This window comes from Aulonocara stuartgranti (assembly GCF_965226115.1).
Source record: "Aulonocara stuartgranti genome assembly, chromosome: 22".
NCBI classification, from domain to species: domain Eukaryota; kingdom Metazoa; phylum Chordata; class Actinopteri; order Cichliformes; family Cichlidae; genus Aulonocara; species Aulonocara stuartgranti.
The window spans coordinates 20,531,762-20,558,129 of record NC_138957.1 but is presented as its reverse complement, the minus strand read 5'-3'; the positions used below and the strand labels follow the sequence as shown (position 1 = coordinate 20,558,129).

The 26,368-nt window shown below is 42.1% G+C and overlaps 1 protein-coding gene across 3 annotated transcripts in view; it reads left to right on the top strand.

Annotated features, from left to right (window-relative positions):
* Positions 1-392: 392 nt before the first annotated feature.
* Positions 393-26,368, top strand: part of pag1 (phosphoprotein membrane anchor with glycosphingolipid microdomains 1) — a 61,234-nt gene continuing 35,258 nt past the window's right edge. The window contains exons 1-2 of one of the 3 annotated variants that reach the window (XM_082521407.1): positions 393-645; positions 18,807-18,843. The gene's annotated coding sequence lies outside the window, so the exon portion shown is untranslated. The remainder of the gene's footprint in view (positions 646-18,806; positions 18,844-26,368) is intronic. The other 2 variants (XM_082521404.1, XM_082521406.1) reach the window with 2 other exon arrangements.

The window sequence follows — 26,368 nt, the reverse complement described above, 5'->3', positions numbered from 1 at the left end:
TGCATTGCATGTAATGGTCTGGATTGAACTAATTATGGTAATTAGTTATAATGTTTTAGGCATCGTAAAAAATAAATGATACCTAATTTGTGGGTTTTCTTCACCGTGAGAGAGATTTAATAAACTTCACACACAGTTACTTCACTTCTGAACACTCAAAAATGTCCACATAGCAGCCAGGTAAAGGATCCAAATTGACTACACATCCCATAATCCCTCTTAAAGCTTATATTTGAATTAAATGAACAGGGTTCAGTGCCCTGCAGAAGAAGTGACTCTGCTGCACATCTTCGCAAGCTACTGGGAGACGGTCAAGGCCACTCATAGGAATGGCCGACTACATTTCCCGTGAAGCCCTGCGGGGGCAGCTCTCTGGCACTCCTCCTCCGCCGCCTCCTCCTCACAGCAGCGTCCTGGCTGGCTGGAACGGCGAAGCAGACTGAAGTGAGCGTCCTGAAATGCGCGCAGGCTGAAGGACGAGCCGCATCGCTCCGTGTGCGGACACCGATCACTCTCACACCGGCTTCATGCAGCGCGTGGACGGCGTGGACAGAGGTTAAGAGCTCAGCGGGAAAAGCCAGGCGCACTTTTCTATTCAGAGCGGCCGCTGAATGCTGGGTTTTTTAGACTGTCTTCTCAGCTCCGGTGAGTGCATCTTCACATCTGTGTGTAGAAGTTGTGTTTTTATTCGTTGTTGTTGTTTTTTTAATATGTAGTCGGTATATCCAGTGTTATGCCTCTCTTTGTGAGTGACTGTCTGTGTGTGGACGGCTGCATTGGGAAACTTCACGCACAGGCTGAGTGTACTGAGAGTTGTCACTGCGGCAGGCAGAGAGGCAGCCTCGGTGTTCGCAGTGAAACCAAATTTAAGAAGCGGTGACAGTCACGCTGAGACAAGGACTTGTTGCCCTCCGCTGAGCGTTTCGTCTTTCCTGCTGATTTACATGAGTGGCGAGCTGTCTGTGTCTTAAATCTCGTTTTTTCCCCTGCACACTTTGTGTACGGTTTAGGGCTGCTGCAGTACATCGAGCTTTAAAATGAAAAACAGTGCATGCGCTTTAAAGGATGCAACCTCCCGCATAACATCTATTGCTTAAGTTTTGCACGAGCTCATAGCTTATGATGTTTTTAGGAAATTCCTGGTGATTCTTTTAAGGATCACGAGATCATTATCTGTTTTTTTAAAGATGCATATTAACTTTACCATACACACGGATATGGTCATGTGCGTGGATGTTGAGCTCTGTGGATCCCCCCCACCGCTCCTCCTCATTGACACTAACAAGTATGGGCCGTCTTTCCTCCCTCTTCATAGCTCCAAGCAGCCATGCATGCCCTACTGCATGCACATGCATATACAGCAAGTTGCAGATGAACCTCAGACAGCTTTCCCTCCCTGTAATCGTGAATACGAATTTTCCCTCGGCTCACCTGCCGGATAAATAAACACCCCCCTTTTCACTCTCTGTCACTTCTCCCAGATTTGCCCCCCAAGTCTCCCCCTCTCCTGCACACGTTGGCACACACACTCACACAGGCAAACAGAGCCAAATGCCACCCAAAAAAACACCCCCATCCTCCCTCCGTCTGTGCTCAGTTGAATACGATATGTTGGCAGACCATTCACCCTGCAGCGGTCTGGCTTTTCACAGAAGTTGACATTCACTTCACTTCAGCAAACACAGTTTGTGCTTTGTTTCAGCTTCTCTCTGAGTTCCGCCTGTCACGTGCTAAACATTAACAAATTTGTTTTTTTATGTTTTTGGTTCTTTTGTCCTCCTTTTCCTCTTTCCTGTGACATCACTTGATAAGAGCCCTATGGATGAATTCCCACCTCTGTGACAAAACTGATCCTTAATTTGTTTATTTGTTTTCCATACAGCAACAATGACTGCCATTCAGGCCTTTAAGCCTTTATGGAAATCAGAGGATTGGGAACGATGCTTTAAAAACGTTGAAATGCTCAGCCTGATGAGGTACGATCATGTAATATTATGTTTATAGAAAGTAGCTGGCGAGCGTTTGCAGCTTATAACATGCACATGTCAGACGGGTCAGAGCGGGATGTCTGCGTATGATTAAATCTCTGTCACTGTAAAAGCAACTGTGTTGGGCGAATGGGAGGGCAAGCTGAATGCTTTGTGACACTTTTAACTCTAGAGTATTCATAGCCTTGCTGCTAATGCTGGAATTTGAATGGAGATGAGGGGCTGGGTATGTGCAGCTGTTGTATGGAAGAAGGGAAATGAGTGAGTGTTCCCGAAAGAGTTGCAAGGTTTGGAAATTTTTCGGCCTGGTGCTTTTACTCTATAACGCAAGAATCCAACAGGTTTCCACACAAGTTCTTTGTCATTTTTAAGCAATTTTGAACCTTTTATTGCTTCTTTTTCTTACTGGTTGGCTCAGCAACATCGCAATAGTCAACTACACTGTGCTTTGTCACCTCCTAGCTCACAAGTTAGTCTAGTGGTTTGGATACAGGCTTATAAATGATACCTGTTAAGCAGGTGCTTCCAGGAAATAGAAATAAATGCACGGTAAAACTGTGACTTCAAGTTGTAACACATGTTAGTAAAATGACTTTGTAGAAAGTCATTTGCATCAGAAAATGGTTCTGTATTCTAGAGGGGTGGAGGCTGAGCAGCTGCAGGCGGGTCGGCGCTCATTAAAACTGGCCATAATGTGTATGGTCTGATAGAGAGCCCAGTGATGCTGCTGCTGCCCCGGGCCTGAAGGTCCTCCTGCTGAAAGGATAAAGCATAATCACTCTCTGTCTGATTGCTGCGCGACTATTGTTTCATCATAGGCTGTCAAGATGTCGTTTAGCAGACTACACACATTTCACAGTCAGTTAGGCTTTAACAAGCAAGGACATCAGCCCCATCATTGGTAGGCAAACAGTGGAGCGTTTGGATGTGCACCTCAGATTTTACAATTACCCTGCATTTGCCCTGAAGGGAAAAAAATATGCAGGCTTGAGTCTGGAGGAAGTGCGTGTTGCTGTGTGCGAGTGTTTTTGTTTAATGTCAAGCTTGCTTTGAATTGAGTAGTTTCTGCTCTTATGAAAATGGAAAATGCTATTATGTGGTGTTGTTGCAAAGAGCATTTCTTTCCATCATTGATCTGGAAGGGAGAAATGGAAGAGCTAAATGTAATTATTGTCCCTCTCCACGCAGTTTCTGCTGTACTGGTCTGCAGGAGATAAAAGCAACGTGAAAGATTAGAACAGCTGTGTCCACTTTTTAGCTGCCCACCCTCACAGCCATGTCAGAGGGACTTCGGAAATTTGTTTCAAACAACTCTGTCAGCTGTGGTTTAATATTAACATACTTTTCAATCCAGTGCTTTCAGCTACTTCTGTATCTATTAGCTATTACTGTTCGGCTGAACCTGTTTAACCACTACATGTAGCTAAAAAATGCATTCTTACAGTTAGCTAGCACTGCTAATCCACTGTTAGCTAATAATTTAACTGCTAGTCATACTTTTAGCTAAATAATTTGTAATTTATTTTATTTATAATTTTTGCTTGACACTGTTCTCTAACTGTTTATCCATCATCTTTGGCTAATCTTTACTCGCAACTTCAGTTGTTACCCAACAGATAAACCGCTAGCTGTATTTTATTACACATCTTACCCATATTTATTAATAATTTAGGTTGCTACATGAGTTTGCGGTACTTGGGCAACATCTCATTTCTCTTTTTTTTTTGCGAGGAAAATGAAAAAAAGGTGCAGCAGAAACATAAGCAAACATACATGGAAATACATGGCAGAGAATCTACGGTTCTAACGAGCTTGAAAGTCAACATTTCGTATGACCGCCTTTATTCTTCAACGCAGCCTGAACTCTCCTAGACAAGCATTCTTGTAATTTCTTGAAATAGTCTTCAGGAGTGTCCAGTCTCCTTGAAGGACATTCAAATCCCACACTGCTGCAGCATTGTTGAATCCGGGTTTTGGGGAGGCCAATCCATGACGTTGATTTTCGAATTTTTATTCCTCGGTGGATCAAAAACTGATGGTACTTTTCTATATTTATCATTTCATCAATTTTGAGAAACTTTCCAAAACCAGTAGCTGAAATGCAACCCTAAACCATGAACGAGCCTTCACTGTGTTCTACAGATAGCTGTACATACATATTGTACCAAAATAGTAAAATCTGGATTCATCACTCCATAAGAAAATTATCACTGATTTTCAGCCCAGCTCTTTTGTAATTTGGGATACCTCAGCCTTGTCTCCCGGTTTTCTTTCCTTCAGAATGGCTTCTGTCAGCCACCCTTCCACTGAGACCACTTCTGATGACGTTTCAGTGATCAGTAGATGGAAGTACAAATGTATTTTTCAGGTCCAGTGTCACAGTTTTTCTGGGGTTTTCTCTTTCTTTTTCTTATGGACATAACTTTCAGATACTTTTCATCAGCTGTTGAAAGATTTTTAGGCCCAGCACTTCTTTTATCCTCTATTTGTCCAATGCCCTCAGATTTTTTTTAAGGATACAGTGCACACCATGCTGAGAAATACCAAATTTGAGCTTTGGGAATCACCTTCTTAGTGCAAAAATAGTATTTTATTTCAAGTCAAATTGTGTTATCACTGGCATTTTTGCAGATTCAAATAAAGGAAATAGAACAAATGATATTTTTGAATGCACTATTAGTAATAAAATGCTTTAAGTTAAATTTTTAAATTGGTTATTTCTTGTCTCTTATTGTCTCTAAGTGCAATAATCCTTTCTGTCATCGTTGTATTTTTACTCAGTTGTATATAGTATTTGTATTTGTATTCTATTTTTATCTTATTGTATATTTATTTTATTCTACTGTATATAGTATTTTATTTTATTCTATTCTGTACAGTTGTGTACTGTATTTATTCTTATTGTATTCTAATTTTTGCCTCATAACTTTTGCACTGTCCACTCCTGCTGTGACAAAACAAATTTCCCACGTGTGGGACTAATAAAGGTTATCTTATCTTATCTTATCTTATCTTATCTTATCTTATCTTATCTTATCTTATGTAGACACAACACTGCTTTATTCCTTGACTTAGGTGCCTTTTTATGTTTGAATGACTCATAGATCTCTGTTAAGTCACATAACAACCAAAACAAACACTATTACACACTATTAGCTAATAATTTCAACAGTTATCCGTAGTTTTATTGAGCTATTGCAAGTATTTGTTGAATTTTGTTTGTAAAACCTTTGACGGTCAGCTGTGTAGACATCACAACATCACAGAAGTGGCTTTTATTTGAACTCCACATGTTCAACATGTGAATATTTTCACACGAATAGAAAAACAGAACTTGCCATGTCGCAGGTTGGTTGTTTTGGGGTTTTTTTTCTTCCATTTCTCAGCCAAAAGTTAGCTACAGCTACAGAAGGTGTGGCTTTTTAGAAATTTTTCTTGAGTTTTTCTTTGAGGAAGAGGAAACGCACACAAGAGCCGCTCATGTGGTCAACACATTCTGGTTGAGGGAAGCCGCTGTGGCCTGAGAACGTACTAGCAAAAACTGTCAAGTACACGCCCATGTCCGGAGCTTGGTGGGCAGATCTGATATAATTAGGTTTCCATTCCACCTTTTCTGGAACTGTGTGCCTTTGATTCAGTGCTGCACGCATCTCACACCTTAATCTGTAATTTGACTATGTGAGGCCTGTCATTTCTCAAATGAAGAGAGGTGTTCATGGAGAAAAGACCATTGCCGTTGTGGTTGTTCACCCTGGTCAAATTAGTCGCTGAAAATGTATCGGGTCCACTCCTTGTAAAGATTAGGAGGCTCATGGTGAGAAATGGGACAGATCCGGACAGAGAATGAAGACAGAATCGAGAAACTGGAGGGAAAAAAACCTATTAGACGGAGACTTTGACAGATGAGGTGAATAAAAAACGAGAGAGCAATTCTAATAATAAAAAGAGGATATTGATCTACGGTGCGTGAGTCTGGTTATCACTCATGCTGCTCTACGTCTCCTAAACACTGCTGACCCTTGCAAGAATTGAATTTGTTTCCTACAATGTCAGGGGGACTTGCTGAGCATATTTTTTGTTATAAAGAAACACAAGTACACAGTTTCCAAGACAGTCTATGGATGTTTAGCAGGTGTTGCTCAGAAATTCTCACCACCAAACCACGTACCTAAAGAAAGCAGACAGGTGTTAAAATTTAAAAGTCTTGTTTCACATCTCAGTAAGACCAGGAAATGCTTGTAGCGAGACATTTAAAGCAGGGAAAGCACCGAATGTTCTGGTAATCTAAAATGTTGAACCATGATGAGCGCCATCACCTGGGGTTAGAAAAACCTGCAGATTTGGACCAATTTATCACCCATTAAGACTAGCTGGTAGATGTTTGCCAGCCTCATCTGTATTAACTGTGACTGCAGAATAGAATATAGTGGCGTGGCTTAGAAAACTTGTTGCATTTCTTCCATCACCTTGTATGTTTCTGTGAAAGTGAGTTCTAGAAAGAAGCAAAATATTTGGAGATACGTAGCCTCTGAGCTCATTAGGTAAGCATACCAAACGTAGGTGTGTGTGTGTGTATGTGTGTGTTTGCAACCTAGTATGTCACTCATTGCTGGAGCTAGACTTGTTTGTCCTGACATACAGTATTTGGAATCCAGCCTGATCATGCCCAGAGATACTCACTCTAAGCAGCCAAATCACAGCGGGAACACTCACTCTCGACTCACAACAGACATACAGAACATGAATGTGTTCAAGTGCACACACATGTATGAACCCGTTTACAGTACACGGGTACACATGCAGAATTTAGATATACTCCCTCCTATGTTTCACACACACTTGACAATGCACCGGTTTCCACTTAGACACATACTATTTATCTCTTTCATGCGCAAAGAAACACATGCTGCTATCAAATCACACTGGCCCTCAGCAATTTTCTCAAAGATAACAGGGCGCTTCAGCTTGCGCTAGACTATTCTGCTGCTCTGTGTTTGTGTTGTGCACCAAGTCTCTTTCCTGTAGTGCGAAAATGAAAAGGCTTTAAAAAACAACCCACTAAACCTAACTCACCTCTGGGCTACAGAAGACAGAGAGTGTTGTGTGTTAATGGCAAGTAAACACTGTGGATGCAATTAATTGAGATTGCCTAAGAGGAAAGTCTAATGGGAAATCAGAGTCCCACTTCTCAAGAATTGTGGGTAGCGCATTGTTATGCATTCGCCCCCTGTTGTTAGAGTGTGAATTTGACAAGACTGGTTCTCTGTGGTTGGTGTGTGTGTGTGTGTGTGCTGTGTTTTGTGACAGGTTCAGATGTATTGAAGAGAGGTCTTCCAATTTAACTCCAGCCTAAAAACGTACAATTAGAACAGTGGACGTTCGATCAGAGTTTCAAATAATCTCCTGGTTTGTTCACCTTTAAAACCAAATAAAGTTTTGTATGCCTACAAATCTGTCTCCATGACAGCCTTGCTACCTCATAAAAAATCCACAGCAGGCAGACCTTGAGTTGGTCAGGTTGGTGTCACAACTTTAAAACTGAAGAACTCCTCTCCTGCAGTTTTATTCCAGTATGAGTAGATGCCATGTTTCCATCTTTTGAGGCCTCATGCATTTTTCAACCTCACGGAGCGATGCAAGCGACAGGCAGGGGACGGGCGGCAGCGTCCTTTAAGTAATAACAGCAGCGGGATCTGTGGGGAAGTGCGGCTGTGTTTTTGATCACCACTCCAACTCGTAACACCTTCGAGTGTTATGTATGCGTGAACTGTAAACAAGTGGCAACAAATGATTACCAGCATGCTGAGTGTGAAGGGCTGAGGTGAGAGGAGGTGACGGACAGCAGAGATGGGTGAGTGAACGCAGCGCGTGTACCTACTTGGTGTAAAGAGCTGCTGATGCGGCGGGTGTAGACGTGTACGCACACAGTCACACACTGCAGGGCTGGGACGCTATAATGTCGCTCGAAGGGAGCCGCCTCATCTCACGCTCCGCTGGCTGAGGCACTCCAGGGAGGGCGCACACACACACACACACACGTACATGACTTGTATACAAAGGCCTGCATGCACACTCCTACACGCACATACAGAGTCTTATCTATATTCTGTACAGCCTTTTTCATTTTTGCCTTTGTGAGAACAAAATCGTTATAGTTTGCAAAGTAATTTTCTGCTTTGTTTCTGCCGTTGTTAAGGAAGAAACACGAAACAACTCGAGCTGATTTAATTTGTGTGAAATTTGAGTCAAGGGTAAGTTCACACCAAATGTGGAAATCAGTAAAAACTTCATATTACCCACAATATTTTTTTCACAGACCATCTTCAAACTTTACAACAGTATACTATACCTGGGGGGAGTACTTAAGTTGACTAAGCATTTTACCTTGACCTTGATCGTTAGCACCCAAGGTCAAAGATGACCTTGAAAAACAAAATATGAAGAAACTATATCGAGTAATATATCATATGAAAGGGCACGGAGAGGGCTGTACAAGACACTGTTTTTGTAATATGAAGCCCTATGAGGTTACAGGGACACCATAGCAGGCTAACATTGTAATATGTGGTTATAAAAACACCATCAAAATCCAAAGTTTTAGTAAAGCCCTTGGTCTTCAGACAGACCTGCAGTGCTGAGTGCTCTTGTTTTTGCCGTGTTGCCTTAATTTGATAGCGATCGTGGAGACAGACAGGAAAACGGAGAAAAACAAGGACCACAGGTGGGATTCAAACCCATGCTAAGTGCTTTATTAGCTACTTTAGCTTCACTGCACTTACAAGACAGGTGCAAGCGTTAAACATACTGAAATATTTGTCATTTTCTTATTCATCATTTGTCATTTTCTTACCACAAATGGAGTACAACTGGATAACGTGGCACTCCCCCTGCATTGGCCTAAAACCATGCTAGCTGCTGGTTTGTGTGGTCCATTGTTCAACGTCAGGTTTTCGTGGAGAGCTAAAATATCTGTTCACGGCTACTTTACAGCTGGAGCTGAATGAAGCTTATTGGCAATTAAATGAAAAGATAAACCACAAAGAGATGATTATCTGCTGGTTCTCTGATGTCTCCCAGTGTGTTCACAAGTAAAGCTACAAGGTGCACACATGCAGGTGATGTTGTGATGAGGTTTTGTGCTCCACAGGGTGGTTGTTTGCTTCATTTATGTGCAGTCAGGTGACGGATGGGATGGGCAGTGGATTGGTTTTCATCCATCAGCAAAGCCTTCGGGCCATTTTTACGCTTTCTTATTCTTCTCTGTCTGCCGTTCCCCTGCTCACATCCCTTCTCTTTGTTTCTTTGGCTATGTGCACTACTTTTTCCATCTTTTCTCCAGTCTACTTTTTTTTCTTCTTTCTCCGTCGTCATCTTTTTTTTTTTTGCATACCACTCTTCTTCCTCTTCTCCATATCTCACTCAATCCTATTTTTCTTCAGTTTGCCTGCTTTAAATTCCTCTGTATTTATCGTCTATCCCTTTTGCCTCCCTTTGACGACTTATTTTTCTTTCTTGGCTTCACGCTCGCACACGCACACACACTTACATTGACGGTCTGTTCTGCTTACAATTAAAGCGTACCTCCCTCTTCCCTTTTCCCAAGCAGGCTCATAATAGGAAATGCCCTTGTTATCTCGTCGCGTACCAGCGTTATTAATATAAGCCGCAGACAAACAAGGTGTGGGTACGTGCTCTGCTATGCTCCAGGCTGATATTTCATGGTCAAACCTCTCCAACGGTTTTGTGCTCATCAGCGTGGTAATGGGGCACAGAAAGGTGCCGGACAGATAAGCAAGAAAGGAAAAGGGAGAAATGTGGGAAATGAAGTGAAGTGTGGAGCTCTCCAGGGCGAAATAATAATTCTTGAGTGTGATGTGGAATTTTTGGGGGGTTGATTGGATGGAGACATAGCTGAGTGTGGAGGGAAAAGACTCGAGGGGGTGGGAGCTGGGGGGCAGACTCAAGTTCACAATGTATTAAATGGATGATTGCATGAGTTGGGCTGTATTTAGTTCCACTTTTATGGTTTTATGTGGTGTTATTCTTGTGCAAAAAAGAAGAATTATATTTTATTACAATCTTAACATGATGTGAGATTTCTATTATTTCTATTGCGTACTTGCTTTTTGAATAAGGGCCGGTCTCCGCTCCACAATTCAAGTCAACCAGTGGTGATGGAGATCTTGAAGGGTGACTACATTTCATATTTTGTTTTATTTTATTAAATTAAAAAAAAATCCTTCCAACAAAATCTCAGAAAACCCCGTCAAACACACACACCTGCCTTCCTACTCGATGTCCCACATCAACTGTCTGTGAATTGGTTCAGCTTTGAAGGTCTAGATCCTTCCAGAAATATGTTACACCACACACTGAATTTTGATATTTCACAACCTGAATACTTGAATCAATGGAACAGCCTCACAGTTAGAGGAAAGTTCATCCACTGGGCTAGAAGATTGACTCCAGGCAGCCGGTGCTCATCAACTGTCCAATTTGTTCTCTTTTAAACTAAAACTAAACTTTTTATTATGAGGCACAAAAAAAAAAGCCCTAAAACCTCAACATGTTTGTTGCCAAACACTTAGCAAATGTGTTCCCTTGTTTAGTGTCTGTTTACTTTGTTGCTAACAGTAGGTTCACACGGTTTATTTAAAAAGCTGTACCATCCACCCATCTGTCATAACTGTCTGTCTTCCATTCCTCTTTTGTTGACTTGTTGCCAACTCAGCTAAAAAGCTGCTTTCTGTTCCTTTGAGAGTCAGCACGGCGAGTTGGATTTCAAATAAATCACTTTTTCCTCTTTTCAAATGCACGTGTGAAAATGCTTCATTTACAAGCAGGCTGAATATTGAAACTGCAGCTAACTTCAGCCATTTATGTCTGTGACAGAAATTCTGTGGCATGTAAAACACATTAGATCAGGGATCAAATGACGAGCATAAAACAACAGCGATTAGAGGGCACGTCTTGAAATCCTATTGATCTTTCCTTCATCAGAGAAACAGCCAATATTTGTGAGACAATGTCTGTTTGATCACTGCGTTTCGCTCACCGCCCAAGCAGTAGCAATAAGCAATAAAGGAAGTGATCAGTTCTGACTTCTGTCTTGGCTCAGAGTGTGTAATTGTTTGAGGCTATCATCTGCTACAGAGGATATGAGCAACTATGCATTTTTCTCTTTCAGACTGATTGCAAATGACTGTCTGTCAGCAGGGACTGTATTTGTTAATGGACTTCAGGGCATTATGTCCTCAGAGAGCGTGGGGTGTGTGTATGTGGGGGGATGATAAAGAGCAAGGCAAATATTGTTTGTGTGGTTTGGATTGAGTGCAACAGTGTGCAACGTGAGAATTGCTAGAAGGTTTGAAAAGGATGCAATTAAAGCCATTAGTTATTTTTCCCTCCAATGTTTTCTCTTGAAGAAATTACTTATTGATATCAAGACATCCAGGGAATTTACTCTCTGTCTCCTTCTGCTTTTTCCACTCCATCCTCCTCCTCCTTCTCTAACCCTTCTCGTGTCCGTGATGAGCTCTTTGAATAGGCTCCCTGTTTGCCTCTGCTGGCTCCTGGCAAATATGCTTCTGTGTCCAGGATGAGACAATGGCAATGATAAGACATAAAGGAAAGAAGAAAGAAGAGAAAGATGCAGAGAGACAGAGTGACACAGACAGAGAATTAGTGCTGAATGAATGAGTAAATAGAACTGGAGGAAAGATGTTGGAGCCAAGTGGAGGGACAAAGAGCTGATTGTCGCAGTAAACTGAGGGGCCTTTCAGTTCCTGGACAGTTGGTCCCTGATGTTTGTCTTAGATTCTCTGAGGAGAAGTTACAGGATTCAGCAGGTCCACTCGGTTGGTAGTTTAATTCTATGGTACTTGTTAAGAAAAAGTAACTTTTGATATGTTTTTTTTTTTTATTATTACAAAATGTCTCAGATGTGAGTGCCATCACAAGTCTGTGAGTTCTTTCCTGCTACTGATTCTATTACCATCACTTAATCCTGGTTTATTTTCATAACTCAGCGCTGTGGTTCTTATAAAGCGCTTTTCTACTCAACTTGAGCAGTCAAAGCAATTTATACAATACACTTCATTCACTTATTCACATGCAAGCACTTTACTTCTACTCTTAGGCGCTTTCTATCTAATATTAACACCCATTCATTTTCTAATAAGTGTATTGGATTTAGTATCTTTCATGCAGACTGGTGCAGCCAGGGTTTGAACCAACAACTTTCTGATTAGTAACTTACTGTAATTCAAGTTTTATTTGTGTACCGCTAAATCACCTCAATGTGCTTTATAATGCACGGTAATGACATTGCAATAATACAAAGATAACCCCAACAATCTGACGATCCCCTATGAGCAAGGACTTAGCGACAGTGGGAAGGAAAAACTTGCTTTTAACAGGAAGAAACCTCTGGTAGAAACAGGACAAAACACTGTGGAAGAGAGCCAGAGATCAATAAAAAATAATGTTTAAATGCAAAGTGGTGTGTAAAGACATGACCTGCACAACATTCTGAGAAGCTGTGATTTTTGATAATGACGATGATGATGATGCGCCACACGCTACACCTAAAAGCTCGCAGAAGGTATCTGCCCGTGCATGCCTGGACATGTGTCTGTGTTGCAAGCATCAGTTGCATGGCGCGGTGCAACATGAAACTATAGCGACGCAGATTCAATTCATCATGAACCTCATAGTAATGATATTATTTGAATGCATTAGTAAAAAAAAGAGCTAAAAATAGCCTCCATGGGAGAGCTTTCGCTCATCACTTTGGCTGTCATCTATCACTGATATCATCAACCATCATCACAACGCTTTATCAAAATTAATTTTTGTCTTTTTATTGGAAGATTTTGTGTGATTGGGTTAAACATCGTTAGGATTTTATAGAAGAATAGGAAACCTGTTTGATGTTGAAGTGTTATTTTGGTTGTGCGAATCAGCTGTTTGCACTGGAAATGTTTTCAATAATTTGAATAATAAGTCCTTCAGTTGTTAATAGTTCTAAGGTAACCTCGACCCAAATCGTTGTTATCTTGAAAACTTTTAAGCAAACTGTGTATTTCAATCACAAGACATGAAGCTGAGTATAAAACCAAAATCAGTGGTCATGTGCAACAACTTGACAGTTGACAGTTTGCTGATCATTTACTTGTGCTATTTTTTTTTCTTCTATAGATCAGTGACATTGCAAAGACAGCATGCTTGGCCTAGGGAGTAGCACTTAAAAAAAATCCCAGCAAAGCTTAAACGCTTGGGCTGCGTTGCAGAAGCAGCACTTTTTCTTCAGACAGTGGAAGTAGAAGTTTTGACAAGAGCAGGAAAAAGAAGGAGGGGAAGATGAAGGCAGTGTACCTTCTAGCTCCTGGTAAAGGAAGTGATCTGAGTGCCAGTGAGAGGCAAAGAGAGGAATAGATGTGGGATGTGAGCTTGAAAAAAGGCAAGGAGACCCACCACAGCAGGGTGCTCTGCTGAGCTGCGCTAAAGAGCAACATGAAAAAGGTTTTGAACTTGAGCCAGGCCCCTTAGCTATACAGATACTGAGGGACTGAGGAGAGGAGAAAAAAAAGAGAGGAAATGATGGGAGGATAGGAAAGTTTAAGAAAAGGGAGGATTAGACAGGAGGGGTGAAGATGAAAAGAGTTGCAAGTACTGAAGAGGAAAGAGGAAAATGGGCGCGGAGAGGACGGCAAAGAGGCGAAAAAGATGAAACCTGGGTAGAGACGTAAAGGAAAGTGCTTTCCACAGTCTTCTTTCAACTTGACAGAGTACGGGATGAAGCTGTGGAATGAGAAGTAATTTCTAAAACAGAACAACAATTCTCCAGGGGACACCGTTCCTGTAAGAAAAAACGAAACCTACAACCACTCTTAAACAAAGGAGGGAATTCAAACATGAAGACTCCCTTTGGGATAACAGTGGAAATTTATTAGAGGGTGCAATTTAGGTGGAGCTTTGCGTATGACTCATTCAGAAATGAATTCAAGAGTGTTCGCTGATCCAGAGGAATTTAGGAATGAAAGACTATAGCTGGGGATAAGAGCCAGTGGCAACTCTCAGATGGGCCAAACGAGACAGATTTGCTAGACATAACAATTCTTAGAAATTTCTAGCACACTGATGAAAATGTTTTCAGTCTGACGTTGTCCTTCTGGAAAATTTTCCTAATCCTGAAGTGAGGCTCCAACCTTTTATAGCTTGTAGAGATTTAGTCAGTGTACAGAGGAGCTGGTGGTGAAAAACTGGTAGACAGAACAAAGCAAGTACCAGAACTGTACATGACCCGGTTGAACCTCAACTTTTGATCAGACTGGAATATAATAGGAGTTCAATCCCTCCATCCATCCATCCATCCATCCATGTCCGTCCATCCAGGTTGTCAGGACAGCAGTCTAGGCAGAGAAATCCAGGAATACCACAGCGTTCCTGAGAGTTTTAGTGTCTCCAGTGTTTCCTGGGTCTGCTTTGAGGCCTTCTAGGCTTATGTAGATGCCTGAACCACATCAACTGGCTCCTTTTAGTGTGAAGGAGCTGCTGGTCTACTCACTTTGGCTTGATAAAACTTCTCAATCTGTTGTTAAGGGTGAGTCCAGCTACCCTGCAGAAGAAGCTCATTTTCACTGCTTGTATCTACCATCTCATTATTATTTGGTCACTATGCAGAGTTCGACCGGTCGATGGGTAATTTGTCTCTCTTCCCCACACCAGACTAGCACAGCGCTGGTACAGATACGAAACCTGTCACTTCTCTTCACTTGGGAAAATTCCTTTTCTGCTGAAAAAGGGGGGCGTGCCGACTCTGGGTCAGAGACAGGTCTCTTTATGTGATCGATATTCCTTTTTGTACAACGTTACATCCTTTGGTTTATACTATCCTATCCTTTTAGTCATCAACCTTACCTTACTTTTGTGTAGTCTGCTTGTGTCTTTTCGTTGGTTCTGCAAGTCTCTGGAGGGATAAAATACCATTATTTCAATGAACATTTCCTCGTAAGGTGCTAAAGTGCTGTCTAACACCTTGGATTCAAAACCTCCCTCAGGTTCAGTTCGGTTGATATCTAGTGAAGATGACTGTGCATGATTGTTATGCTGGAAGAAACCAGTCCAGCAAGGATAGAAAGGTTTAACCGAGTTTAAAGGTGAGCACTCGGCACAGCTCAGCATAGTTTGCAGTGATATGAAACAAACCAGCTAAATGCGCCTACAGGGTATCAAAGCCACCAGATGTAAAGGTCAAGCATTCAGGCCTGTCCTAATTTTTGGGTGTACACCACACTTCCATTCACCCATTTGTTGTGAATACCATAAAGTACAACTTATCTGATCATATCACCTTTTTTTCCATATCAGTATTTATGGTGTTTCCCCTACTGAGCTCTCAAATGTGCAGTCGTCTTTGTAATGTGCAATAAAAATGACCCTCTTTGTCTAGTTGTTGAAGTTGTTGTTGTTACTGCTGACAGTGTGATCACATCTGATGCCGACCTGTAATAGTGCACAAGAATCACGGTCATTTACTGTGTGCCGTTGACCACGATGTCTTTCTGAGACCAATCTTTACTTCCGTTGAAGCCATCTGGAAAGCTCTGGTGACTGAAACTCTCCATTTGTGCCCCCGCATTGAACTTACTTTGACCTTTTTCTCCTGCCATCTGAACCTTTTCTCATTTCCCAAATTGCACTTTCTCAATTCCTTTCCTTGACTCACGAGAGACCCTAGAGTAAGACAGAAACCTGTGGATAGAAGAGTCGAGACAGATGATGAGACAGACTTGTTTTGTAGTTGTGTAGTTTGACACAGCGACATCGATTTATGATCTCAGGTGTAAAAGTGTTTAAGACATTTTTTATGTTTTGTACTCAGGGTCACACTTAATTATGGGGCGATCGTGGCTCAAGAGTTGGGAGTTCGCCTTGTAATCGGAAGGTTGCCGGTTCGAGCCCCGGCTTGGACAGTCTCGGTCGTTGTGTCCTTGGGCAAGACACTTCACCCGTTGCCTCAGAGGGCCTGGTGGCGCCAGTGTCCGGCAGAAACCTGTGGATAGAAGAGTCAAGGCAGATGATGATGTCAGTGCGCCCCAGGGTGGCTGTGGCTACAACGTAGCTTGCCATCACCAGTATGTGAATGGGTGGATGACTGGTTGTGTAAAGTGCTTTGGGGTCCTTAGGGACTAGTAAAAGCGCTATACAAATACAAACCATTTACCATTTAATTAGTGTGACACACACGTGTCGTGAAGAGCAGAAAGTTTGACTACCTTAAAAACGCTAATAGTTGTTCAAAGAGCAGTCCTCCAATCAGTTCGGATGTCCCAGCTGTGTGCCACGCCTCTTTTATGAGCTGAACGTAAAAACTCTGTGTAGTAATACAGGCTTGCTGTATTCTGTGCTCCAGATGCATTTTAGCAATTTAGACATCCTTTAACAGAGCATACTAAGGGCAGGGGACACAAGGAAAGCACAAATTAGTGAAATGAGTAACAGCATTTTATTTTTTATGTAAGATATTACAATTTATGGATGTGGATGCTTCTGCATTTGTTGTGTTTCTCCGCTTATTTATTCAGGATTTTACTTTAGGTTTCAGTCACACAGGCTTAGAGAACCGTTGGCAACCTCTTGGGAACCTGTGGTTGCTAAGGAAAATTTGTATTCCCCAACCAGTTGGAGAGTGGTTGCTGGAGGTTGCAGGCTAACGCTGGGTGATACTGATCACAAAGAAGGCACTGCACCCAAAAAACCTCCTTATGATTTACCACCTCCACAGTGCTGCAGTTCCCCTTAATTTGTGTGTAAGATGGAGGCTTGTCAGCAAAAACTCAGCAACTACAACAATGTTACAAAAGGCACAGCTTTTACTTTGAAGATGAACGTTTAATGTTTCCAATTTGCATTCAAAACTTCAAGTTCCGCAGCCACTTAGCTAGTTTTCAGTGTTTGCATCTTCCATTCTAGCAATAAGTGACTGCAGCAGTCTGCTTGCAACCAATGCAATCACAGGGAGGTTATCAGTGCAGCACCACATACCTCTTTACCGTAACTGACAGTAACCTTCATTAATCACTTGCAAACTGGTTGGGGAAGATTCATTTTCCCCTAGCAACCAGGTGTTGCCAGGGAGTCATTGACTTCTCTCTAGACCTGTGTGATTTGGACTTATGCAATAAATTTCACAGCAGCTGCCATCAACCTCCAGCAACCACTCACCAACCGGTTGGGGAATATAAATTTTACCAAGAAACCGGTGATCTCTAGGCATTAATACTTTAATTCACCTCTCTCCATGTCATCATCTCTAAAAGTTACAGAGAGTATCGTGTTGCCGTTTGACCGCAAAGGTCACTAAAATAATCTGCTTACTAATCTGCCCCTACAGCTATTTTATTTACATCCTCCCTTCATTCCCTTCATGCCATTGTGTTCAGCTTCTGCATTGTTTGTCAGATTTAAATAAATGTTCAGAGATTTGTTTCCTCCTAACCTGTCACTACCAGTAAGAAAGAATGTGACATGGTCTGTTTTGTTTTTTAAAGCAGCTATGTCGGTTTCGATAAAGAGCAAGCTGCGGTGGCTCCTTCAGCAGGAGAGACGCAGGACGGGACGATTCACACTATAATTAGTCACTTTCCATCATTGATCCTATACACATCATTATAAATATGCTATATATATGTATGTATATGTATGGGTATGTACATGTACACGGTATATGAGACAGAGAGAGAAAGAGAAACTCAAGAGCTCAAAAACAGGTCATTAACTGGGAATTTAAAAGCCTGACTCAGAGCAACAAATGAAGCTGGGACATTAGCTTCTTTTCAGCCACGTTATGAAGGTTATTTTTAGACTCTTGTCATCTACACAATACCTCATAAAATAACAACGCTAGTAGGGTTTGGCTTCTGAACACATATTCGCTCTGTGCCTGTGGGTGTAGGTTACTCTTTGATTTTGAAATCCTGTAAATGTTTTGTTTTTATAGCATTCTAGACGATATAAAGGGGGCTGGAAGTAGACTAGAAGCTGGTATTGGAATGATTGAAGGTACGTGGCGCGCAGTTAGACCTCCTTTTCCCTCCAAATATTTTGAGCATACAAAGACAAGTGCTGGCCGTCAGCCGCCACAGTAACTAATCACTCAGACAGTGTGGTTGTGGCCTCTCATTAAACAGGCTGTAACAGTGAAAGGAACACTATTAATGACTCTGCAATACTTGTTACACACACAGTTCTTTCAGACTTAATGGCAGAATATCTGTAAGCTCTGTAGTTGTGCTGGATACGGGTGCTTGCGACGCAATATCAGTTAATAGGTGCAGGTGAGCGCTGTGCTTTCCTATATTCTGTCAGTAAACAGAAGCTGCATGAGCTTAACCCCCCTGCTGCGTTCCCCCAACAATACAGACGCTGTTCCAGAAACTTCACATCCCATTTGCTCTGATGTCTGCGCTGCCGCCTCACACGGGAGCTTTTTCAGCACTTTCTCCCCCCTGCTCCTGTTATGTTGCATCCACTAAGGGCTGGAAGCGAGCATATAACACATTATCCTCTATAGCAGGGTTATCCCCCTCGTGCTTCCCTAACTTGACGTTGTCAACCGAGCATGCTCAGATTCGATCAACAAGAATTTGCGAGGAGGCCATTCGAGTGGATGTTGAATCCCTGCGTGAATCACACAGTGTGCTTGCTCTTTTCCTGAGCTCTCTGCATATTCTGGGGTTATTTTTCCTTATTATGTTACCGGCAGACGTGTGCGTTGACTCTCAAACACGGTCTTCTCTTGTTTTTGTTTTACAGGTGATGAATGACGAGACTCATCCATTTCTCTCTTGAGGTAGGATATTAACTGTTTCAGTTACTCAGTCATTCGAAGAATGGTAAGCCCTGCCAATTAGCAGACTTCTCGCTAACCCCTCTACCTCCCTACCTCCACCCTTCCCACACGGTGCAGGCAAAGAATCTGTGTGAATGCTCAGAGATGGAGACATTAGACTCTTTCCTGCAAAAAGTTTTCCCCAAAAATGTTTTTTTTATGTGTGGATGTGCAAAGTTTGACAGCTTTAATAATTCAAACCAGAATGCGTGACATGAGCATGTCTCTGTCTCTATCAATTCAACTTAACAAATGCCATCATCATTAATATTGTGGATGTATTAAGCCAGGAAAAACGTGCTATGCTGCTAAGCAGCATATCGCTTATGTATAATGTCTCTATTCCTGCTTTACACTGTGTGTGATTGCATGCAAGTGCGAATAGATGAAGTATGATGGTAATATTGTATGTATATGCTGGAGGTTCCTGTCTTTGTGTTCCTATTGTGTGTGGTTGTATGCAGATCTGAAAAGTTCTGCATTATCAGCCTCTTGGCAACAAGCAAGCGGAGTTCTGGTCTGTCTGTTTGTTGCGGAGGCCCTGTCGCCCCGGGTTACAGGGTTGCTAGGGAATAGATGGACAGACTGGCATCACCAAAGTGCCAGCGCGGCATGTGGGGTGCTCCACATCTCTGGTCTGCTCTTTTTGTTTGATATGTTCCCTTTTGTCTTATATCAGAGAGGCTGTAAATTAATTTTGCCAGGTGAAAAGCAGCGATAGGATCGCTTTTCTGACCACGTCATACAAACTAAGAAGCTTTCTTGTGCTGGGCTTTTAGGATTTTAAGGTCACTTTAGCCACCAGCACTTTCAGTGCGATAAATCGGGTCCAGGACCTTTGGTAGTTACATTTTCTTTGGATTTCTTTTTTTGTTTTGTTTTTTTTTGGCTCTGACTATCCATTTCTGCGCAAGTCTAAAACATCTCAAACTGCTCCTATATTTATCAGGGTGTCACAAGAAATTAAAATTCAGTCGATTGTGATTATTATAACATCATCACTTTCAAAGCAGCCACTGAGATCGAGATGGAGAGCCTACAACGAGAATGAGATCTGAAACTACCACAGGGCCTACCGGTGCGTTAGTCAGCTGAGATGGAAGTACAGCCGTTGCCATTCTAGCCCCTGAGGCTCATATCGTTAACTACTGCTACTTAGCAATGCTGCTAGAGATATATATGTAATACAGAAGCTAAATTCTCCCTTCTAAATAGACTAGGTTAGAATAGGCTGACCGCATTTCTCTAGCACCTTTCATTTAGCTTCAACCTTCTGCTTTTTTGCTCATTGCTAAGCTGCAAGCTGTTGCACCGCAGTTTTCTTTTTCATCCGCACATAAGATGCTGCTTTTCTCCCTCTGCTAGGATCATCTTAAAGATTTCTTAAAGTACGTGTGTGTTGCACCATTATTTCGACATCTTGTAGAATTGTCTCCTTTTGAGCGTGATGCAACCCGATTTCAAAATCAGGTGAGATTATTTTTTTAAACTCCTCTAAACTGAGCTGATAAGTCCCCAGCAGGTGCTTCTCAAAAACCCACTCCACCAACCGAGTCCAGCACCGAGCCATGTGGGGGATTAGGAAGCAGTTTTGTGCGCTCGCTGTGTAAACAGGGTGTGTTCTGTCCTCACAAACAGGAAGCCAGCGCGCTGTTTTATCATCCTTCCCCAACTGGTGCCTTTTCTTTTAACAATTAGCAGACGAGGAATCATAAATGCATCGGGAATGGAGATCCTGTTTGTTTCCAGGAATAGTGTTGTCATGGTGACGGAGGCACGTCTTTGTGCGCTGCGAATCACAGAAATAGTTGTGTCATGCTTTTACTGTAAAGTGCACGAGTTAACATGATGCTGATCATGTAATCGTCAAGATAATCTCTGTGCATGGTTGATGGTTGTAAAATACGTGTGTGTCACAGTGTGTGTGTGTGTGTGTGTGTGTCATATAAAGAGAGTGGGAGAGAGAGGAAAGAAGTGGAGGTTTGAGGCGCCAGCAAAGAGGATATGTCTGGCAGCTGTGTCATTTTGCAGAGTAAAGGATTATGGGAGAATTACAACGAATGAGCAGGATGACCAACACACACACACACACACACCCCACGCGTACACACATAACTTTGCTTCTATATTGTGTGTGTATCTGTGATTTAGAGAGCCAGCGAAACTTCATTGCTCAGTTGCAGTCAGTGACTCGTTCCTGCGGCATTCAAAGCAACTGGTACCTCTTTAGTCACAGTCTACCTGGTGACAGACACAAACAACACAAAAGCCTTTACTACACAACATGAGTGTTGCTTCATGAAAGCCTTCTTTTGATTACACCAAATGTTAGCAGCATTTAATGTTTTGTCCTGGAGATAAACCCTGCATAGAGAGTTGTTTACTTAGGTAAGCCTCACAGATACTGACCAAGCTGCCTGTGTTTGCACATGACAGATAATTGAATGCACGTCATATTGTGGCTAAACATAGGTTTAAACCTTCTAATAATTACATAATTACTATGTAGTTACTCGTGACTTATCATAGGATTATGCTAATGCTCTTCTAGTGACCTGTAACTCTCACGACGTTCATACGTTCTGCTCTTTGCAGATTTGTCATGCGGCCAACCCCGCACTTAGACATAAACACACACGCCCCAGACACACGCCGCTGACGTACAAAGCCAGCCAGTCGTCTGGGATTATCGATATGTATTGCATCTGCGGGAGCATGTACGCGCTTGTGGATGTGTCATCTCTCATGCGCCACAGCGTCACACTTCAAAGTTGCTTTATATCCTCTGGAGCGTCTCCCCGAGTGTCTCTGAGGCCGTCGATGCGCATTGTCATTTTTATAGCCTGTTATTGGGAAATGCTGCTTTGGTGCAAGGCAGCGTGCCAGGCGATAATAAGACCCGGGGAGAGTGTTGTTTTTTTCGACCTCTGAACATAAGATGGGATGTTAACAAGCTATTCTTGATCCCTGGTTGTTTGTTATGCAGCGTGCATGTTCACACATATGTGACTGCACACGGGGTGTAGTACTTGATTACATCACTCAGCTGATCCCTGCGGAGGAGAATTTTTCCTTCCATCCAATTGTGAATGTTTTTGTTTCATATATAAATCTTAGGAGACTTAAATGTGTCATACTATGTTTAACTGATGAAGATTTTTTCACATAACACACAATACTATGCAAAAGTCTTCTGACCTATGAATAGCGAAGGCACCTGCCTCAAAGAGCTGGTGTAATGTCTACACGTCACAGACAATTTACCAAAGAACCAATTTTAAATAGTATCTTTAGTCACCTTGTTATTAGCAGCCTGTCACGAAACACACTATGTTCCTATTCCTTTAGTTGAATCTATGAAAATGATAAAGATCCACAGTTTGACAGATAGAAAAGAGAATTCTTTGCACCAACACGGTGACTTTCAGAGTGATATTCTGAATTCTCGGCACAGTGTGTCCTTAAAAAACTGGAGAAGTGGAGGACAAAAGAAGAAGTGTCAGGCTTTAAAAAAACTATCTAGGCAGATCAACAGTATCTGACATTCCTGTGAGATCTGGACATTTAGTTGATCTGAAATAGTCTCAGTGGAAGGGTGGCTGTCAAGAAGCAATTCTTAAAGAAGGAAAACCGGTATTCCAAATTACAAGAACTGGACTGAAGATCACCATCTGTGTGTACGGAAGAGGTCTGAAACTGTAAAACACGGTGGAGGCTGTCATGGTTTGGGGCTGGAACAATGTCTGATTGGCAACAGCTTAATTTTTCAGCATGACAATGATCCCAAACACACTGCCTGTGCATAAAAAGCATACCTAGGTAGAAAAAAATGCACAGTGGGATTGACCTCCCCAGAGCCCGGACCTCGAGATTATTGAAGCAGCGTGGGATCATTTTGATAGAAAATGAAACAAAAGTTAGCCAACATCAAAAAAAGATCTTTAAAAGTCCTTCAGGAAGCCAAAGAGAGTTGTTAAAATTGTACAAACTCCGTATGTTTGCACGTTTCAATAAATCACTCCACCTCACTCGTATTTCTCTCCAAATATAAAGAACGAGTATATTGGTATATTGAAAACATTAATGTTCTGAAGTACAAACTGCACTTTTTTTGTTTTGCATTCATTCTTAATGTCCATTGTGGATTTTTTCCGTTGTTTAAAGGACTGTAACTAATTGCATTATTGTCATTACCTATTATTATTTTTCCAGTTCAGTTCAATAATTTAGTCTGTGTAAGGCTAGACGCTGACAGATGTTTAGCCATTAAAGCTGAGAATAACACTTGCAGATAGCATATTCAGTATTTAATGGTAGTCACTTTTATTCAAACAGCACATTTAAAAAGGAGTCGATGTAGATGGAGTAACATTATAAAAACATACAGAACAGAAAGCACAAGTTTAAAAATAGAAAGATATAATAACCACATTAAGATAACACCAAATAGCTCATAAGAAATCATTTTAAAAAGATTAAAATGGGAAAAACCCATGAAAGTTTAATGACAGTCAACAGTAAGACGGGTGGCTCATGGACTAGTGAGTGCAGTTGCATCTCCGGCGGCGCCTCTTCGTGGGTCACTGGTTTAATGAATCTCATTTTCTTGCGTGTTCGAGTCCAGGTTGTAACATATGTCACACATCAGTTTCCACTCGAGGACTTCCTCGTCTTTGCTTTGACTTCAAACTTCAAAATCAATAAAATCCACATTCCCTCAGAAACGGTGTCACGCTCCAGTCACTAAATCTCCGAATCAGGCCACGGAGCTCATTACCAAACCATCATGTGGACCAACAGCTCAATGTGTCAACCAGTTATTCAGTCATCACGAGTTTGTCTGTGTTCACTTGTGTTTTTCTAAGTGTGTAAAGCATCCAGTGTTTTTCTTGCAGCTTTAAAGTCTACACTTTCCTTCGAGGGGCGTTATAGATTGAGGTGCTCAGCAGCTCAGTAGTCAGTTCATCTTTGAAGATCAGCTGGTGGCCTTTTGGAATAACTCCAGACATCTGTTCTAACTTCTTTTACCTTAAGAGAGCTTGACATGAAAGGCCTCTCAGCTGGACGCTTTTACTAATGCAGGCTGGATAATTTAATGGTCCTCGATGACCATGCAGTAAAGGCCTTTATTACCATAGGATGTGTGTTGTTTTATCGTGTTGCTTACTTCTCCAGTCTCCTTTTAATTAGTGCTAAATAGGAACCAGTGAAAAGGGAGCTTTTAAGTAAACCTTAAACATTACACACTGTAAGTCTGCCATGTTTTTCCACTCCAGATGAACTGTTTAAAGTTAAAAATAGGTTTTACTTTCCCTGCCTTCATGCGATTGTCTCCGCCTTTTGTATTTCCTCAGATGTTGTTCCTTGTTCCTCACCCCTGAGGTTTTTTTTTCTTTTTAAAAACAAATGTGTCAGCACTTTCATAGCAGACAAAACACTCTATAAAAAGGACATGAAAGCTGAAATGAAAACATGGTTTCCCTCCTTGCTAAAGAAGGAATCTCCAGTTTTAAACAATAAGGAATCCACCCTTTCGCAGGCGGGCGACTTCAAACGCTTGCTGGGTTGTTGTGGATTTTTTTTAAAGGCAGTTGTGGCTCATTTAGCCACAACAACACGGGCTCCAGCTGGCTGTTTGTTAGCGGCCTTGCAGCAGAACAATAACTGTCGCGGCCACATGCACGGGGGGCGGGGCGGTGGCTAACGCCACTCGGCTAAACAGCAGGAATAGCCACCGAGCAAGGCCACGAGCAGTTAAAACACAGGAAATTAGCCACTGTTTACTTTCGCTTGCCTACATTCGCTCCTACTAATTAATTGCACAGAGCCCCCTGGTGGATTTCAGGTCTCAAAGGAAGGAGCTCTGAGTGTCACTGTTGCACGTTTTATTGTTTATGATGCTGTTGAAATGAAGCAAGCAGTATTTGACCCATTTGTGGCCCCCAGGACTGCTGGTGTGCTGCTGCATTAGCCCTACAGTAATCCCCCGGCGACCCAGAAAGTCATTTCTGGAGCAGGTGGTTATGTGGGCCATAGGACTAATAACAGCAGCGGTGTCATATGGCTGAGAAGGTGTTAAAACCAGGGAGGGTTCATAAAGAAAGCTTCAAATTTTGACGGCTGACCACTACACTCTAATTACAGCTGCCTCTTGTGTGTATATAGTTTGTGTGTAGGCGAGATTACGAGAGCTCTTCTTCTAAGACCATAACTCTGCAACACTTTGCACAGAGGGTGTTTGCTGCAATGAAAGGATGAAGGTCGACACATTTCCCAGCATGCATTTGCATTCCTGGAGCCTCTCATGGGATTTTTTTTTCTTTTTTGGAGGGATGTGTGCGGATGAAAGGGGTAAACCAGAAGGACAAACTGCACTGCTCTCTGGGGCATCTTTTTCCAGCTGAGGCCGTCATCTCATGGCCTCTGATGCAGAGAAAAGGATGTGTGATTTCATTTTGCGTGGGTGGCCTGTTTACATTCCAGGCATTCCTCACGGGAATCCCTCTCTCTGTTTCTTCGGATCCTGTGCTGGAGCGCCTGGGAAGGCATTGGCGTCTGTGATATTCTCAGAGGTCTCTCTGGAAAACATTTGGAAAGTGAAGCCCTACTTACACACAACCGAGCGCACATCCCGATGGACTCTTTAACTGAATTCTGGGAATGTGGTGTTTATTTGTAGCATAGGGGTTTATTTAAAAATGACATTTGGAATTAAAGTTCTTGATTTGTCATCCTTCCATGCTCGGTCTACTAATGGAGGCTTCTAGGAAAGTATTACACAACAAATTTGTTGTAGGAAGTCAGGGGATTGCAAATGTCATTTTTGTACCCAAAGCAGCTTATCTGCAATCTCGTCTATGGCCTTGTTCACGCTGTTAATTCCTCCTCAAGAGATGATTTTGTGCTCCTTGCTGCGTCAGCTTACGGCAGACTGGGTGCCTTTTCTATCTCCCTCTTAATCTTCAGATCGCATGCTTTCTTTTGAATTGCATTTTCATGGTATTTAGGGTCTTTTGTTTTTAAAGTCTGCAGGAGATAAAGAAATCCAAGAGATGCTTTCGTTCACTCAGCTTCTCTTTAAGGAGATCGTGTTGGCTTTTCTTTAATTGACTTCCTCCTTTGGGAAAACCTTCAGAGCTACACTAAGCATCCTGTCTGTCCTGATAGTCTGGCTTACAATAACTGCTAGACACTCAGGAAGTCATAAAGCTTTAGCACCATACCGTGTCGTATGTATTACGCGTTTCACCCCGGGTGATGTCAACAAGAAATAAAATCTCCATCAGCAGCACTGGTGGGGTCAGGGCGATGTAGAGTGGTTCTGTTGTGCAGTGTGTTAAGTCTCCAGGGCACTGCTAATGGTCTAATATGAGTTGGCGGTCAGGAGCGTTGAGAGGTCGTTTACAAACGCTGTATTGTAAGGGCTCTTGATTTTAAGGGGCACTCGAGAGGAGTGTGCATTCTGACGTCTGTGCGCGCAGAGGAG